This window comes from Trachemys scripta, chromosome 7, assembly GCF_013100865.1.
Source record: "Trachemys scripta elegans isolate TJP31775 chromosome 7, CAS_Tse_1.0, whole genome shotgun sequence".
In the NCBI taxonomy this organism is placed as follows: Eukaryota; Metazoa; Chordata; order Testudines; family Emydidae; genus Trachemys; species Trachemys scripta.
Genome location: NC_048304.1, coordinates 119765765 through 119785340, shown reverse-complemented (window position 1 = coordinate 119785340; position 19576 = coordinate 119765765).

The window sequence follows — 19576 nt, the reverse complement described above, 5'->3', positions numbered from 1 at the left end:
TGTCCCAGTGAATCCTTCTAGGTATGGAAGATTATTTTTCATACCTGGTTCAAACTTTACACAGCATTCCAGCTGCCCCGTCATTTCCCCCCCCCCATTTTAAAAAGATCTAGCCTTCCCATTGACTCTTTTGGTCAGGTGCCCACTCCCTTTTCTTTACCTGGGGGACTTCTTAACCCTTTACAGGTGAAGCAAGCAGCCACCAAGCGGGACTTTATAGCTAACTGGCTGGCTGGATGTCCATAAAAGGGAGTTACCCACCCCCTTCATTTATCACATCTACCTTCACAAGCAAAGACTTCTAGTGGTTGAAGAGTTATTCAGTTTTCATGGCCCATTCAATCCTCCATCCCTGTGCTGAGAAGGTCAACTAATATGGCGGTTAATGCCCTCTGGATACTTTTTGTGAGGTGAACACTTGTCCATTAGAAAGTCAACTGAGACCAGGCCAACTCATTACACATAGGTCATCTGGTGTAAACAACTTATGGCCACAATCAATCTCAGGGCCTAATTGGAGCCAAGAACTTAGAGAAGTGAAAGATTTTTGTGCCACATAACCCAGCCTCCTGAGTTACTGAGCTCTGCAAAGCAACCACTTTAACGTGTGGAAAGGGTGTGAGAGTTTATCAAATCCATCCTTCTGAGTTAAGCTGCAGCTGGCAGACATGACATCTGACATGGGGGTGAGCGAGATGCTAATCAGTGGGTATACAAGGTCTCAGCAGACAATGTCCTAACTAAGATCCACTAGTATGTGAAATAATCTGCTGAGGGAACTGATGGAATCCCTATCACTTGAGAGCGCTAGAGCTGGATTCTCTGGCCTGCTCTCTCCCTTTCAGCTGCTCAGGAGGCCCTGAAAGTGGAAACTTCCCTCAAGTCTTCTGCTGACCCAAATCTCCTCCTACCCTCAGCATATGGGAGTCCTCAGATAGCATAGAGCCAACAAAGCCATTTTCGATGCTTCCCTCCCTACTCCCCATTGCATGGAACTTATTGGGGGGTGGGGAGTGGTAGGAAGAGTAGTGGTTCAGAGTGTGTTGGGCTCTGATGATCTCCAGCTGGGCTATATTCCCTAGGGGAGCATTGCCAGCTGACTCCGTTCAGAACAAAATTGCCTCAAGCCCAATGCAGGCAATCAAAGACTCACAACCATCCCCTTGACAGCTGCCCTCTCTTCTCCGCTAGTGTAAATGGGATGAAGCAGAGAATCTGGGCCTGAAAACTGATCTAGGCAGAACACTTCAGGGAACAGCCCGGCATTGCCAGAGGATGGAGATGATGAGCTGCCGGATCTTTCTTCATCTCCAATACCACTATTTCAAGAATCAACCTCTCTATTTTTATTTATTTATTGGCTGTAGAAGGACCATTTTTTCTATCAACCAAAAGGAACATGGGTGATGAGAATGAAAAAGGTCAGTGTTTAGACTGACAGTGTTAACCAAATGTCATTAAGTGAAGAGCTACCAGAACAAGCAAAGATCGCTGAAGACCTACTAGGTAAGCTAGTCCATATCCAAGCAAATAAAGATTTATCATTTCCATATTCCCTGGGATTGTCAGACTAATTTTGGGCAGAGCCTCTTGTAAATGTAAATCACACAAACTCACCTGCAGGTCGACTGTTTGACTTTCTGCTTCTATCACCCAGCATCTCATTTTTATCCAGATGATTCTACATCATGTAGTTCCTCCTGCTACACAGTCTCTTTCCTCCATTGCAGTCAGGCATTAGTAATAAGGGACTGGGAAGAGGAAAGCTTCATACATCACAGATGCAACCTAATAGAAAAGGGGGAAGGGATAGCTCAGTGATTTTGGCATTGGCTTGTTAAACCCAGGGTTGTGAGTTCAATCCTTGAGGGGGGCACTTAGGGATCTGGGGCAAAAATCAGTACTTAGTCCTGCTAGTGAAGGCAGGGGGCTGGACTTGATGACCTTTCAGGGTCCCTTCTAGTTCTATGAGATAGATAGGATATCACTCATTAGTCAAAGCACTGTGAAGCCTCATCAAATGGATTACAAGGGCACCTCAGGACACTTTGAGGAGGACAAAGGAAGATTACAAACAGAGATGGCTCCTTGAAGATGTAGAAAGGCAGAAACCACTTCACTCTGTAGCAGAAGGCAACAGGTAAGTCTCTCCTTTCACAGCAGGTAACAAATGCTTTCATTTAAGCTTCCCATCTTATCCGGGGACGTCTCCTTTTCACCTCAGTACATGGGAGACAGAAGAGAAACCTAAGCAGCTCTGTCCCAGCCTCTTCCACAGGGCAAGTCATTCAGGCCAAACTTTTTAAAATGTGGGTGCCTACATTTAGGTGCCCAAACCCAGGCTTAGGCACCCAAATGAAATGGCCCAATTTGTCCAAGTAGCTGAGCACCTCGCTGAAATTGGCTAAGATTCGCTCACCCTGTGTTGGATTTGAAGGTCCTTTTTAAGCAGTGTCCTGCGGCTGTGAAGGCAGTCTATTAAAATCTCACTTCGAATTCTGGTCTTGCAATTTCACCTGTGTAAACAGCCACATCTGGATCCATTCAGCACCGCCACAAGCCCATGCCCATCAGACACACACCTGATCTGTTCAGCAGCAGCTGAGGGGAGAAGCTTCAGTGATGGGCAAACATCCAGAGAATTCAGATTCACTTGATGAGCGGCGGGCGGAGGGAACCTGCAAAATTGATCCAGCAATCCCGGAAGAAGCAACTTTTGTCATGGGATTTGCACTGCATTTTGTTTCCAGTCACAGTCAGACACACCAAGAGATCAGCCCTTCTGACAGTTCAATGGGAATCCACAGGCCTGCTCACTTCTCTGCCTGAATGATGCAGGACATGCCAGTTATATTATGATCAGTTATATTATGTTACTGACAGAGGGGGGGCACTCTTCACCGTTAACCTACCTTTACTCTGCAATGACACCGGTGGGCTGGTATCCAAGCAGTAGCACTGAGGGACTCAGAAGAAACCAGCCCGTTTCCCTGCCCTCCCTCCCTGTTGTGGAATAGCAAGAGGCTTGGGCTTTCAGAGAAGTCATAGCTGAAGAAGCCCTATTAGTTTGGCTAGTCTATCCCCAGGCCCGAGTAACAATTTTACCTTCAGGATATTCTCTGCTACTTTGTCCTCTCTAGTTTTAAACATGTCAGAAAATACAGCTACTACCAAACCCCATGGGAGACTATCCTTAAAACTTAATTCCTCCAAATTAGAGATCTCAACATCTGAGACTTTTCCTTCATAGTCAATTCTAATTTTCTGAGTTTCATTCCATTTATCCTACCACTAGTTTAGAACAAGTCCTCTCCCTCATTGTTTTTTATAATCTTTAGCTAGTCTTCTAATATCATATCTTTATTATTCTGGTAGTTCCTAGCAACTTCAGCCGGAGCAAGGGCCCCGTTGTTCTAGTAACTCTACAAATACACAATAAGACTCCATCTTTGCTCCAAAGAACTTACAACCTAAGTAGACAAGAACAGACAAAGGCTGGTGGGAAGGATTATGACCTTCATTTTACAGTCCAGAGAGATTAAGGCCGGGATTTTTAAAGGTATTTCAGCATTGTTGCACTCAGTGTGGCAGTGCCTTTAGGAGCCTATATCTAATTTTCAAAAGGGATTTAGGCTCTTTGGGGGGGTTCAAAATCCCATTGATAGTTAATGGGATCTAGACTCCTAGGGAATGTCTACACAGCCTGTGGCACCAAGCCTTGTGACTTGCCCAGGCCCCATAGAGAGTCTATGGCAGAGCTAGGAGTAGAACCCAGTCCCAGCCTTACCCACAAGCCCATCCTCCTCCTAGTTCTCCCATAGCTGTTTTTATGTCTCTTTCTCACTTACCATGGAGAATTGCAATGAGGCTCGTGAATAAGCAAGAAGCCAAGCAGCAGAATGTAATCTGTAGTTTCCCATTCTTCAGTTTTCATCTTCTTTTTGTTAATACTATAGAAGAACTGGTTCAGAGCATCTTAATGAATGCAACAGTTTTATATACTGCTAATTACTTTGATGTAAATGTCTAAAAACACAGCCAATCTGTCTTTTATATGGTTTAAATGCAGCTGAAGTGATTATTTCTCCAGTAAATCTTCTACTGATCTAACGGAAACTGATTTTAAAATAGAGAGGAGAAAAAAAAAAAGGTCATTGCTATTCTTACAAGCTGTCTGCGTAGTATTATTATAAAAATTGCATTTCCAGCTAATCAAAGATGTGTTTAGTAGGACTCTACCTGTAAGGGTTGCACATTCAGCAGGATGCACAAGGAATTAAAATAATAATAATAATAAAAAAAACTTATAGTATTGCTCTATCAGTAGTCATGTATTTGTATGAATGGAGCAGAAATGTGCCATTTAATGGTATAGGTTCTTATCTCCTGAGTTCTCCTATAACAAAAGGACCAGAAGCGGCTAACAGGAGTTTCAGAGGGTGTTTGGAAGGGAGCGTGAGAGGTGTTCCTTCCAGGTTCAGCACTATGCGTGATACCAAGATGGCCAGCGATGGAACAGTGGTGGCAATTTGCAATGGATGTGCCATGTTCTTTTTTCAGCCTGAAGACAGAAGGGATTTCCTGTGCATGAAGTGCAAGCAGGTGGCTGTGCTGGAGGAAGAAAAATTGGATTGGAGGGGCAAGCTAAGATGCCACTAAGAATCAGAGAAGCTGTGGAGTTCCTAGAAAACCAGGTTTGGGAAACCCCAGAATCCCAGGTTCAAGGAAGAACGGAGCTAGCTACAAAGGAATTGGTGAGAGAAGAAGTCAGAGAGGAGGCCTGGCAGTTTGTAACCACCAGAGGCAAGAGATTGGAGCAACGTTCTCCATGGTTGGAGACGTGGATGAGGATAGGCAGACTGGCCACCAGAGAAAAGAGAAGCAGGAGGACTTCCACACAGCTAGAAGTTTCAAATCAATATTGGGTCCTCAATATGGCAAATATGGAAGATACTTCTTAAGATACAGCAGGTCCAAGGGAATAGAGAGATGTACAGGACACGTGTGGATGGCAGCTTAGGCCAAGCTTACCCCTAAGAAAATCAAGTTTACCCCCAAAGAGTTCTCCAGTCATCTAAGGTAGACAGACGATCCTTCTTGGAGATTCAATTCTTCTGAGTCTTGAAAGAACCTTCTGCAAGGGACTGGTGGAAAACAGGAGGGTGTGCTGCCTTCCCAGAGCCAGGACATTAGACGTAACTTCAAGATTGGATAGGCTTCTGAAGTCTGCGGGCAAGGATCAGTTGGTGATGGTTCATGTGTCACAGGATATCTTACAGATAGTAGATGACTTCAGGGAACTCAGAAGCATGCTGTAGAAGAGGAATATACAAACAATCTTCTCTGGGATCCTTCCTGTCCCACTAGCAAAGGAAGACAGAAGGCACAAGATTCTGGAAGTGAATCACTGGCTAGGTAAGTGGAGTAGGGAAAAGGGCTTTGGTTTTGTGGAACATGGGTCCACCTTCTATGGGGAGAGGGAAATGTATAGTTCGGAAGGCCTCCACCTCAACAGAAGGGGGACTGATCTCTAGCTGGCCTGTCCCTCCTGGGGTTAAACTCATAGTAAAAGGGGAACTTAAAATGAATGAAGATATGAGCACGCCGCACAAAATCAACATGCAGAGAACAAAATTAATCAAGAAACCGATGGACATGAAGAGAAGAAATTCTTGAATTGCCTGTACACTAATGCTAGAAGCTGAGGTAACAAACAAGAGGAATAGGAATTGCTTATTTATGAGCATAAATTGGATCTAGTTGGTATTACTGAAACTGGATGGGGTGATTCACACACTTGGAATGTTAAAATCAATAGTTATAACCTCTTTAGGAAGGGTCGAGTGGGCAATAGGGGAAGGGGGAGTGGTACTCTGTCAAAAATGGCATTACCTGTTTCTGAGTCATGGACAACTCAGACAAAAATGATCTGGAAAGTTTATGGATCAATGTCCTAACAGATAAAGCACAAGATGGGGTATTATTTGGTGTCTGCTACAGACCACCAAATCCCACTAAGGAACAGGATGACCAGCTCCTTATGCACCTATCTATAATGTCAGGTTTCAGAGTAGCAGCTGTGTTAGTCCGTATCCGCAAAAAGAACAGGAGTACTTGTGGCATGTTCCATTCTATGCATCTGAAGAAGTGGGATGTAGCCCACGAAAGCTTATGCTCAAATAAATTTGTTAATCTCTAAGGTGCCACAAGTCCTCCTGTTCTTTTATCTGTAATGTGTAAGAAAAAATCCTGTGTGCTCATGGAGAACTTTAATTTGAGTGACATAGACTGGCGGTCTCATGCTGCTAGTACTAACATATCCTTGGAATTTCTGAACATTCTAGATGACAAGTTCCTAGATTAAAAAGTGTTGCAACCAACAAGGGGGAATTTTATATTAGACTTTGTCCTAACAGATCAAGAGTGAACCAATCACAGAACTAAAAGTTAATGGTAGCTTAGGTACAAATGACCATGACTTGATCACATTTATAACGTGCAAGCAGAATAAAGTCCATATATATATATATATATATATATATATATACACACACACACACACACACACTTGGTGGTTTAATAGGGCCAATTTCACAAAGCTGAAAACAATTATGAGCCAGATCAGCTCAGAGGCAGAATTTAATCAGAAAAATGTGCATGATAACTGGGAACCATTTAAGAACACCTCACTAGATACCCCAAAAGCCGCAATCCCACAACTGAGGAAGGAGACTGTGCTGATTAAACCAGGTGTTTTTGTTGTTGTTGTTGTTTTTTACACAGTAGATTATTGCAGCTGTAAAATAAATAAATAATATACTGCTAATGGAAGAAAGGGGAAGTTGGTAGTAATGAATATAAATCATAAGTTAGGAATTGTGGAAAATTGGTAAGGGAAGCCAAGGGACAAAAGGTAAAATCTATGGCTAGCAGAATTAAGGACAATAAGAAGTTTAAAAAAATATATTAGGAACGAAAAGAACCCTGACAATGGTATTGGTCTATTGCTCGGTGGAAATAATAAAATTATCAATAATAATGCAGAAAAAGCAGAGGTGTTCGATAAATATTTCTGTTGTACATTTTGGGGGGAAACAGATGCTGCAGATGACACTCTTTTTATACCACGTGTATCTCTGGGGGATATTAAACAGAAGCTGCTACAGTGAGACATTTTAAAATCAGCAGGTCCAGACAACTCACAAACAAAGGGTTTTAAAATAGCTGGTTGAGAAGCTCACTGGACCATTAATGTTGATTTTCAATAACTCTTGGAGCACTGGGAAAGTTCCAGAAGACTGGAAGAAAGCTAATGTTGTGCCAATTTTAAAAAAAGGATAAATGGTAAGGTAAGAATAAATGGGATGACCAAGGTAAGCATAGGCCCGTCAGCCTGACATCGATCCAGGGCAAAATAATTCAATTTGATTAATAATGAACTAAAGGAGGGTAATGTAATTAATGCAAATCTGCATGGATTTATGGAAAATACATCTTGTCAAACTTGATATCTTTTTTTGATGCAAAGACAGGTTTGGTTAATAAAGATAAGTGTTGACATAATATGTTTAGATTTCTGTAAGGCGTTTGACTTGGTGCCGCACAACATTTTGATTAAAAATCTAGAACAATATAAAATTAGTATGGCACACATTAAATGGATTAAAAACTGGCTAACTGATAGGTCTCAAAATGTAACTGTGAACAGGGAATCGCCATAGAGCAGATCTATTTCCAGTGGGATCCCACAGGGATCAGTCTTTGGCCCTATACTATTTAACTCTTTACTAATGACTTAGAATAAAACATAAAATCAGCACTGAAAGATTGCAGATGACCCAAAAATTGAGGAAGTGGCAAATAACAAGAGGACAGGCCACTGATATAGAACGATCTAAGTGATTTGGTAAGGTGGGTGCAAGCAAACCATTTTGATGGGGTATACAACCCCCGCACTGGTGAGGCGAGGGTTAAGGAGCTGCTCTAGGCCCAAGAGGCCGGCCACACACACCCCACCCCCTCTGCTGGATGTGCTCCCCAGTGGAGGGAGCATTTAAAAAGGAGCAACTCAGCTCAGTCTGGGCTTACTGCGGAGGGAGCAGTCAAGTGCAGCAGCCTCCCACTGGGAAGCCACCAGGACTCAAAGCCACCAGGATCGAGCCTCATAGCCAAGCCACTGGAGGCAGGGCTGGCTCTAGGTTTTTTGCTGCCTCAAGCAAAAAAATTTTTGGCTGCCCCCCACCCCAGCCCTGGGCTTCCCCCCACACCCCCTGCCGCCCCAGCGCTGGGCTTCCCCCCACCAGTGCCCTCCCCCCACTCCCCTGCTTCCCCAGCCCTGGGCTCTCCCCCCAACCTGCACCCTCCTGCTGTCCCAGCCCTGGGTCACTGGTAACTCGCTCCCAGGGCGGGTCATTCAGCAGGAATTTTAGATGTGCACAGAACACCGACAGGATTGGTTCCCATATGGTTACAGAACTGCAGTAAAGTGGAACAATTTTCAGCTTGTGTGATTGGAGGATATCTGGATGCATATTATAAGACTGTCCTACATAAATGAGGAAAAGTTGAGGTGCTTTTATTATTCTTTTGTTCCATTCTTTCTTTCAATGGGGAATTTGCCAATGCAATATCACTGTCTTCCTTTTAAACAAACAAACAAACAAAAGGCAATGGCTGTTGAAAATAGCAATTCCAGTCCTAATAACCACTGGGAAGCATTTCTTGCTCAATTTTATCCTACTTTTTCTACAGCAAGTTACAGTGGATCAGTATATTTGATTTGGGAGAAATGAAGTAACAGCTGCCTGAATTGAGCTTGAGCACTCCTGAATTTTGAGGGTGTTCAAATTTGGAAGGCAGGTGCTAGATTCCCTTTCTGAATATTAGCTATATCTGGAAAGGAAAAGTCAATTTCTGCTTCCATGGCTCAGAAGTGGAAATCCTCCTACGTGCCTGGTACTGTATCTAAAGCTGCCCAGGTCCAGAGCCTCCCCTCCCTTACTTTTCATTTTAAATTCTAGTGGGATCCATGTACCTCCCTTGCTAGGCTTCAGATAGAGAGGGGCACTGTCCATTTAGTCCACCCAATTCCTTCTTTGGGGGCTGCAAGGTGAGGTCACACCAGTATCCCTAATCCAGTCTGGGGAAGTCTTCTGAAGGGGATATCTGGGGCAAAGCCTTCTACTCCATGGGCACACTTGTTCCCCATTCACAGTGCCACCCCTTTCGACTCACAGCAAGCTGCAGCATGGCTCAGCTACCTCACTCCCTCCCTTTCTGTTGATAGCTGCCAAGGGATTGCTGGGAAATGTAGTTCTTTCCCTGCTCCAGGGCTGGCTCTATAGGCAGGGAGCTGGGCAAGGAACTACAGCTCCCAGGGTCCCATGGGTTTTCAGCTCCCACGCTGGATCCACAGCTGCTCCGTGGCTCCGCTTCTGCGGGGTTGTGAGAGGGGAGGAAGTGAGTTAAAAAAAAAAAAAGGGATGGCCTGAATGCTGCCCCCTGCAAATATGCCACCCCAAGCACCTGCTTGTTTTGCTGGTGCCTAGTGCCGGCCCTGACTGGAAGACTTTCAAGGGCTGGAATTGAAGGTGATGACTCACCATTGCCAGCGGAGGAGACTTAGGAGATGGCTCTGAGCAGAACACAGGAGGGACCTTGAGTTCAGTCCAAGATGATGCCAGAGGGACTGGAACAAGGGTAGAAAGTGACCCAGGGAACACGTTTAAGGGTAAGAGGCCCTAGGCCCTGTACAAAGGCTACTACTTCGAAAGGCCCCGGAATCTCAAGTAGAAGAGAGGTTATTTTACCGCTGTATTTGGCACTTGTGCAACCCCTGCTGGAATCCTGTGTCCAGTTCTGGTGCCCACAATTCAAGAAGGATGTTGATAAATTAGAATAGTTTAATAAAGGAGCCATGAGAATGTTTAAAGGATTAGAAAACATGCCTGATAATGATAGACTCAAGGAGCTCAAACTATTTAGCTTAACAAAGAGAAGATTAAGGGTGACTTGATTAAAGCCTATAAGCATCTATATTGGAAATAAATATTTCTTAATGGGCTCTTCAATCTAGCAAAGAAAGGTATAACACAATCCAATGACTGGAAGCTGAAACTAGCCAAAATCAGTCGGAAAGAAGGTATACATTTTGAATGGTGAGAGTAATTAACCATTGGAACAATTTACCAAGGGTTGTGGTGGATTCTCTGTCACTGGAGAATCATCAATTTTTAAATCAAGACTGGATGTCTTTTCTAAAAGATCTGACCTAGGAATTATTTTGGGGAAATTGTATGGCCAGTGATATACAGGAAGTCAGATGAGATGATCAAAATGGTCCCTTCTGGCCTTAGAATCTCTGAATAAGAGCAGAGCTAGTTAGAGGCAAGCCACCAGGTCGTCAGGACTTTGGAGGAGGCTAAAGGATGGGTAGGCAGGATGGTTACTTTATAAACCATGATATCTTGATCCTGTAATGGTAAGCAGCTGGAATAGATCTGGCTGGCCAATCCCCATTAGAATGGCATGCCCGGTGATAATGCCAGATTCTCCAGACTGTCCCCTTCCCAGCAACTTGCCTCTAATGTGAGCCAGAGAGGTGATTTCTAGGGACCTGTTTTCACTGCAACAGTTAGCTCTAGTTGTACATTCAGGTTAATGCCACTTGAGCTAGCCTAGGAAACTGCCCCAGAGCTACACAGAATTATTGGATTAGCATCCAAGGAATTACTGTAACTCCAGCAGCTGGGTCCCCACTGTATTACTGGCTCGAGTTCAGCAACACTGGAGCATCAACCACCCCCCCCTTTCCCCCAGCAGGCCAACTAGCTGGAGTTTAAAGCACCAATTAACTCGAACAAGAGATTTGTGTGTGTGGACAGAAGTCAGGTTTAGGGCAATGCTTGATGTAGAGCTCAAGCTAACATCGCAATGAAGTACAAGGAGAGGAGATCATACCTCATCCTCCCCGGCACATTCTACTTCTGCTGAGGTTGCCAATGGGAATGCCAGTTGACCCGCTGGTTCTGTGACACGGATGTTTCTCCACCCGGAAATGTATTGAGACCTCCCCGACTCATTGCGCACAGGTCCCCCAGAAAGCCACATAATAGCATCATGACTTTCAGCCACTACCCGATCGAGCTGGTCCTCAAGCCATCCAGTCCTATGAGCCATGTGGCCTGACCCAGTGCCCATTAAAGCCAGTTGGAGGTTCTTAAAGAGCATCTTGATGGAGGAGAAAGAGAAATCAGTACCAAGCACAATCGCTTTATTTCCTATGGGTTTGCAGAAAGGTCAGGCGAGTGGAGCTTTGACTCCAACCCAGATTTCACATGCCAATAGCTCCACACCTAATTGTATTCGAGTACTACCCAGAGATAAAAGTTTGGCAGTTCACTCCCCTGTTGTTTGTTTGGGGCCAGTCAAATATGAACAGCAATGATAATCCAGCTTAAGCAGGCATTACAACGGAAATCCTTTGTACGCCGCCCATAGATCAGTGGCTCGTCAGCTGGCATGAGCAAAGCCATTGCCTCCTGTAATTAGAGCGAGGTTTAAAAATATACGAATATCTAGAAATACAACTTGCTCTTTGTGTCCCTTGAGGAAAGATTTTGCTGGAGTGCCAGCTCGCTGAGCCTGAAGGGTCTGTATTTTTGAACCTGAGCGTTAATCATCATCAAATTATCATCTCAGCAATCACTCAAGAATTTTGTTTTGCTCACTGGAGGGGGCAGAATGCGGCACACCTGAGTGTGACTGATCGTGACTGCTGTGATTTCAGTGAGGTTGCTCCCCCCTCTATCCGCCCCCACGTCTGTAGCGTCTTTTTAGTTCAGTGACTTTTGTGCTGGCGGAAGACCCTCGTGTGGATGGCCTTGGGGGTGAAGCCACCTATTCATTTGCAGAGGCATCATGACTCACTGTGCTCCATGCTGCACAATCCATGTGCCTTAACACACTTCTGGTGAGACGGGTGGGGATGCCACTGCCCTGTTCTGGCCCCTCTAGGCGGCACAAGGGGCTAGGGAAGAATTCCCTTGGCATAAGCACTGCATTGATTATCTGTGAGCTGATTCCAACACAAGGCCAGCCGCTCATAGCGGGACCAGAAGGGGGCGCATCAGGTTGGGAAGGGGTGTGGCTGTATTGCATACATCTATGGCCATTCTGGTTTTCTTTAGACAGCCTTGGGGAGGCTGCTGTAACTTAGAGCAGCCTACGTAGCCCTGGAGCAGCCCGTCCATAGGAAGGCACAAAGGCAGAGGTGCAGCTCAGCATGTCCGCCATGCTCTCTAAGGGTGAGAGCACACGTCAGCCTCCGAGTCCATTCAGTCTTTGGTCTCTCTGCTGGGACTGTCAGAAAGGGTATTGTTAATATAGCCTACTTCCCCCCATTCGGTTTTGGCCAGGCCGCCTCTCAACCCCGCGGCGAACCCGAAGCAAGGAAAAAGGCCCCAATAGACTGCACGGCCTTATTAGGGCATAGTGCGTATCACAGGAAACTTATGAGTGTATCCATAGTGTTTACCGCAAAAACCGTTTCTGCAGTTTCCGCATTATATTGTTCTTCCTAATAAGGGGAAGACAGTTTGGGCACTAAAAGCCAATCAACGCGTGCCACATTTATTTTCTGAACTATATACTTAGTCGCCCCTGTATAGCAATTAGAGGTGTCCCGAATTCAACGTCACTGCCAGTCCAAGTCTGATCAACCCGGGCTTGACCCTCCCGCTCCCAAATCCAGCCTGAGCGTGTGTCATGTACCCGGCTCAAATTCACTATGTATATGTTTTCCCATCTGGCTGTTATTTGCATGGTCGTAAGTAATGAGTTAAACATCATTTTTTATGTGTTGTGTCTGTAGTTATCTTGCTCATTATCCCCTATTGTGTTTAGTTAGGAAAGGGTTTTATTTTCTTACATGCTTCCTTCCCCTTATCTTGCTTGCTTAAATTTTGTTATATGGCAGCTATAGTCGTTTAAATGTAGTTATATATTATTGTAGTGGTTTAATAAGGATCCGTGAAATAAATATTTACTATATTTACCATACTTACCATTTTACAATAAAATTGAGTTGTATCTATTTCTCCTCATCCTGGGTCATTCAATTCAATCCTTCACCGAGAATCCCTAAAGAACCTCTAGCCTCAATTGGGCTGAACGGGTGTCAGTTGTGCCACTTCTTTTCCCCCGGCTGCCTCTTCGAATCTAGACTGAGACCATCAGCTCATGCCACACGAGCCACCAAAGAGCTGTCAGGAGGTGTCGAAGGGGCTGATTCCGGCTCTGACTTACGCTGTCGTGAAGCAGGAGTCAATGACGCGTGTGGAAGTCAGTGAACTCAATGGAGGCGACACCGGTGTTCGACTTGCCCGTGTGCAGAGGAGCCAGCACATGCCCCGTGTTGAACTTAAGTCTCTCATAACCCCTTAAAATAGCCTCTGCCCAGGGCTAAATATAGCCTCAGGGATGTCTACACAGCAGCTGGGAGATGTAATTCCGAGCACATGTATACGGCCGTGCACTACTGCTCCATCGAGCACCTAAAAATAGCAGGGTAACCCACACACCACCTGGGTGTGGTGTTCTGTCCCATCTGGGGGCACCGAGACCACTTAGAGAGAGATAAATGAGTCTGTTCTACAGCTTTAGCTAACAGCCAGTTGGCTTTTAGCTCATGCGATAGCGGCTCATGTACTTAGCTCCAGAGGTCGCCGGTTCAATCCCGCCCACTGACGACCAGGGTCTGTCTGTGTTACACCAGCCTGGGTGGTAGCTTGGATAAACTGCCCAAGTACAATCCTGCCTGCCTCTCTGGGTGCTCAGGTGGCTAATCTGAGCTGCCACCTCTGCAACTCTGGCCACACTCTATTTAGCATGTGTCTTTCTACCTGAGCTGGGAAGCACAGCTCACAGCTGCTGTCTAGGCATGCAACTAGTGGCTTCCAAGAGGGTTTTAACTCAACCTGGTACCTAAAAGATGAAAGACCTTCCATATTCCGTCCCAATCTCCTATCCCATCCCTGAACATAAGGGATTTTGTATCTGACATTCTAAACAACATAGGGTAATTTAAGACTTGTCCGTTCTTATAAAAATACAGTGGCATATTTATTGCTCATTAATTAAATTACCTACTGGCTTTATTATGTAGTGCCAATTAAAATTTACTAGCAGTCTACCAAAAGTCTTATAGAGAATTACTTTATCTGATAGGTATTAGTTTTAGGCAAGATTTAGCTGGAGAACCTCATATGTTTTATTTTGCTAGTGTCAGGAAAAGGTAGGAAATCACGGGCTCTTAAGGGTATAGGCTACATGATGATGCTTTCAGGTTGGTTATGGTTCAAATGATTTTGATTCTGGGTCATGATAATAAAATGGAAAGGTGGAATTACGGGACTGGTTTCTGTGTTCGTTGACTTCCATGGGGCGGGATCACAGTCGCAGGGAAATTTCACAGAGCACTAGGACAAATTACAAATGTTTGTGATTTTTCTTCCTTTAACATTTCTGTGAAAGTGCTGTTGCCCCTTTGGCCTGAGAGGTTAGTCCATACATGGGGCGTTGCGGGGTTGTTTCCATTAGGATGAGAAAATGATGACACAAGTCACACAAAATCATGGATCAGGTACTCAAGGAATTCATTTTGAAGCACTTGCAGGAGAGGAAGGTGATCAGGAACAGTCAACATGGATTCACAAAGGGCAAGTCATGCCTGACCAACCTGATTGCCTTCTATGTATGAGATGATTGGCTCTGTGGATATAGGGAAAGCGGTGGATGTGAAATATCTTGACTTTAGCAAAGCTTTTGATACGGTCTCCCACAGTATTCTTACCAGCAAGTTAAAGAAGTATGGATTGGGTGAATGGACTATAAGGTGGATAGAAAGCTGGCTAGATCGTCAGGCTCAACGGGTAGGGATCAATGGCTGAATGTCTAGTGGGCAACTGGTATCAAGCGGAGTGCCCCAGGGGTCGGTAAGAGGCCACAATAACCTCTAAGAACAAATGTTGATGGGAAAAACGAGGCAGACTGAATTAGTTCAAACAAAAAGGCTTCTTGACATAATGCAAAGGCTGCGTTAAGATCAGGCTTGGTAAATAAGGAGTGTGCGTCCGGAAATCAGTGAACCAAAATTGGTGTGTTGGAAACTAGGCTTAACTGGGGGACCAAATAACGAAAGGGCGGCGATTATACCCATCACTTCTGATTTTGGAGTCCTCAAAAAGAGACTGCGGGAGGGGGGGTGGAAGCTGGCTAGTGCAACACTAGCTGAGTGAAGCATGAGAGAAGAGGAAGGAGCGAGCTTCACCATCATGGCCGGTCCCCCACCCACCTCTCCTGGGACTCTGGTCCTTCTTTATGTTAATCCCTAAGAGATGGCCTAATGAGACACAGCCAAAAAGAGAGACCCAGATGATATCGCCACCTCCACCAGCTTCTGTCTAATAAAAGTCTGGCTTGGCTGGCCAAGACTGCATATTTTGCAACATGGGTTGTAAGTCTGTGACCAGAGTGGCAGCTAAATGCAGTGCTCTAAACAGTCCAATGCTGGTACAAATTTGCCAGGTCTCGGAGTGGCTGATTAGACCATGTGCTGGGCCTGTATTTTTCCAGCAGCGAGGTTGTAAGTGAAAATGAACCCCACAGACAGAAGCTGCGTGGTCTATCTTTGCTCTTCCTTTCTTTCCCCTTTTGTGCATGTTTGTCTTGTTTTGCCTTCTAGGAAATAGGATCAGACTTTAACAACAATAGCTTTAGCTCATCTCATCTAATTTCTCTTTTCCCCAAAATGACAGTTCTTACCATCTTTAATACCACCGAGGAGATTGCCAAACAAGGGGGATTTTCCTTCTAAAAACTCTCTCCAGCTAAACAGAAAGGGAACAGGAAAAGTTGTTACAATAAAAGCCTTACTTAATACTTTACATTTCAAATGGTTAAACTGTTTTTCCTTCTTTTGTGTACTAAAAGTTGACAAGGATTTTTAACAGTGTGTTTGCCATGATACAAAGGAGGCGAAGGTCACTATACTAAACCCTGAACCTCCTTTAAAACTGTTTAATTGTTTGACAGTGATTGCATTATATGAACACCATTGACTCTTTGGGCCCGTATAATCCATCTAAATAAATACAAAAACCATCAGTTTACATTTCCTGCCCCTGATTGTGTCCCTGGGCTGCCCTCCTTGGAGGGGATCCTCCAATCACAGAACTCCAATAAAGCAATGGCTTCATCACAGAAGAATCGGGCAATGTATCTTTTATGACTGGTTGAAGGTGCTCGAGCCAAAAAGAACCCAGCTTCAGATTCCAGGTAGAGTTTGCAGGGCTGGCATCAGCAAAACCAAACTCCTTTGCCCTGTAAACCGAGTGCTAGAACAGGTCAAAATGTTTTGAATGTTAAAGTAGCAGTTCACTCTGATGTCTTGAAAAGAAAGAAGACATCACAGCCAAAGCAGCATCCCATCAACTGCTCTGTTATCCAGCAATATGAAGTCTCTGTAATGTCCTGCCTTTAAGATATTTTTTTAAATTAGTTTTTTTCCCCTTCCCTAGTGCATGGATCAATAAGTAATTTGGAAACTAAAACACTTGGTCTGGTTGAATGGTTTGTATACAACAGTGGTGACAAAAGACAAAGAGAAAACAGCCTGAAAACGTTAGGCAAAGAAAATCCTGAAGAGCGCTCACACTTCACTGATTCCATCAGCGCTGTGTTCTATATGTCTCCGCAATATAAACGATCTCAGGGAGCTTTACAACATTCACATGGTGTGTTTAACTTTACACGCACCATGGGCTGGATTGGGGCACATGCAAAGACAGAAGTGGAGGGAGACAAGGAGAGTTTCCTACCCTCTCCTTAGTGCATGGACTACTTCCTACCCACAGTACTTGCTCAGTACACCCCAAATGGGGCAAAGATGGTGTGGTAGGGCAGCTGCCGCACACAGGAGAATAGGGGGTTAAAAGCAGCACCAGGGAGGCTGCGCAGATCCCACAAATCAGGAAAGGGCTTATTGAGCCCACCAATAGAGGGAAGGCTTTCTGGAGCAGCCAATCAGGGCTGGCAAGGGCCACATATAAAGGGCTGTTCAACAGAGCAGAGGGGAGTCTCTCCCTGGAAGGCAAGGGAGGAGGACTGGCTGCTTGAAGAAGTGCCATAGATAGAGCAGTGCTGGGCAGGGGCAGCGGAGTGAAAGGGTGATCTGCTGGCTGACCACTGCCAGGCTAGGCCCTTACTACAAGGGCTGAGAGGGTGCTAGGGCTACGGGGAAAGTGGCCCAGGGAAAATAGGCAGCAGGTTGGCAGAGGGTAGTAGGCAGCTCCTGGTTATAGGGTCCCTGGGTCAGGACCCAGAGTAGCAGGTGGGCCTGGGTCATCCCCCCACTTGCCAATGAGGAGCGTGGCCAGTATCCAGACTGCCGTTTTTCCCTGAGGCGAGGGGCTGGACCTCAGACTGCAGTTGGCTGCTGAGGCAAGTGGCAGGACTAAGGACTGCTGGTTCCCCCCCGAAAGGGGGGAGATAGTGGAAGGGGGACACAGCTGGAGGACTGTGCCCAGAAGAGAACACTGCGGTCTGGGGAGCGATGCGGGCTCAAAGAGTGTAGACAGCAGTGATGGTAGGCGTGACACCATTAGCTGAAGGCGGACTGGAAGGGCCAAGAGCTAATTCCCAGGACGGCCAGCAGGAGGCACCGTGGTGGTGAGTCCCACCTTGTCACAGATGGAGAGAGAGGAAAGGGGACAAATCTATGATGGGGAGGTACTCTTCCCTAGAGTAGTGCCTCCTATAAGCCATCCCCACATTCAGTATCGCTGACCCTAAGCATTCAAAAATCATGAGTCAGTCCTTTGTCCCCAAAATCACGAGATTGGCTTAAAAAGCCATGACATTTGTGGAAAAAAATGCATTTGTGGTCTGTCTTGCCTTTTTGAGCCTTTGGGTTACATTCAGTTCATGCCTTCAAGTTTCTCTCTGAAACCAAGCCGTCCAGGAAATTTATTATTTTGAAAAGTGAAAGTTGAACGTCTCCCATGATCACCTGACTCCAGGAGCTAGAGCTTTAAGAAAAATCACCAAATATGGCCTGAGTGGTGATAAAATCACGAGAGTTGGCAAAACTGCTATGGGCCAAGGATTAGCTGGCACAGTCTGGTCCAGTCCTATAATCAAAACGTTTTACACATGACATGGTAAGAGAGGAAAGGGAAGTTAGAGTAAAAGGAGTTATGGAATTTTTTTATATATTAATATGTATTACAATACCATCCAGGGCTCCGTTGTGCTAGGCGCTGTACAAACACAGAACAAAAAAGACAGTCCCTATCCCGAAGACCTTACAGTCTCTGTTTTCCTTTCTTTTTGCTGCTGTACTGATGTGCTTACCTGATTTTATTATGCCATTCACGGAATGATCACTTCAATGTATCCTTCAGTTTGTGATGATACTACTGTGGGCTGTTGAGGGGCCTACGTAAAGAACTGCACAGAGAGAGAGCGCCATCTGCAATGCACGACAAGATGTATCATACAAAACTCAGGAATTACATCATCTTGAGCGCCATCTACTGGTCAAAAACAACAAAGAGTCTGGTGGCACCTTAAAGACTAACAGATTTATTTGGGCATAAGCTTTCGTGAGTAAAAACCTCACTTCTTCGGATGCATAGAGTGAAAGCCACAGATGCAGGCATTATATACAAACACATGGAGAGCAGGGAGTTACTTCACAAGTGGCGAACCAGTGTCGACAAGGCCAATTCAATCAGGGTGGATGTAGTCCACTCCCAACAATAGATGAGGAGGTGTCAATTCCAGGAGAAGAAAAGCTGCTTCTGTAGTGAGCCAGCCACTCCCAATCCCTATTCAAGCCCAGATTAATGGTGTTGAATTTGCAAATGAATTTTAGTTCTGCTGTTTCTCTTTGAAGTCTGTTTCTGAAGTTTTTTTGTTCAATGACAGTGACTTTTAAATCTGTGATAGAATGACCAGGGAGATTGAAGTGTTCACTTACTGGCTTGTGTATGTTACCATTCCTGATGTCCGATTTGTGTCCATTTATTCTTTTGCGGAGGGACTGTCCGGTTTGGCCAATGTACATGGCAGAGGGGCATTGCTGGCACATGATGGCATATATGACATTAGTGGATGTGCAGGTGAATGAGCCCCTTATGGTGTGGCTGATGTGGTTGGGTCCTCTGATGCTGTTGCCAGAGTAGATATGGGGACAGAGTAGGCAACGAGGTTTGCTACAGGGATAGGTTCCTGGGTTGGTGTTTCTGTGGTGTGGTGTGTAGTTGCTGGTGAGTATTTGCTTCAGGTTGGGGGGTTGTCTGTAAGCAAGGACTGGCCTGCCTCCCAAGGTCTGTGAGAGTGAGGGATCATTTTCCAGGATAGGTTGTAGGTCGTGGATAATGCGCTGGAGAGGTTTTAGCTGGGGGCTGTATGTGATGGCCAGTGGTGTTCTGTTATTGTCCTTGTTGGGCCTGTCCTGTAGTAGGTGATTTCTGGGTACCCGTCTTGCTCTGTCAATCTGTTTCCTCACTTCCCC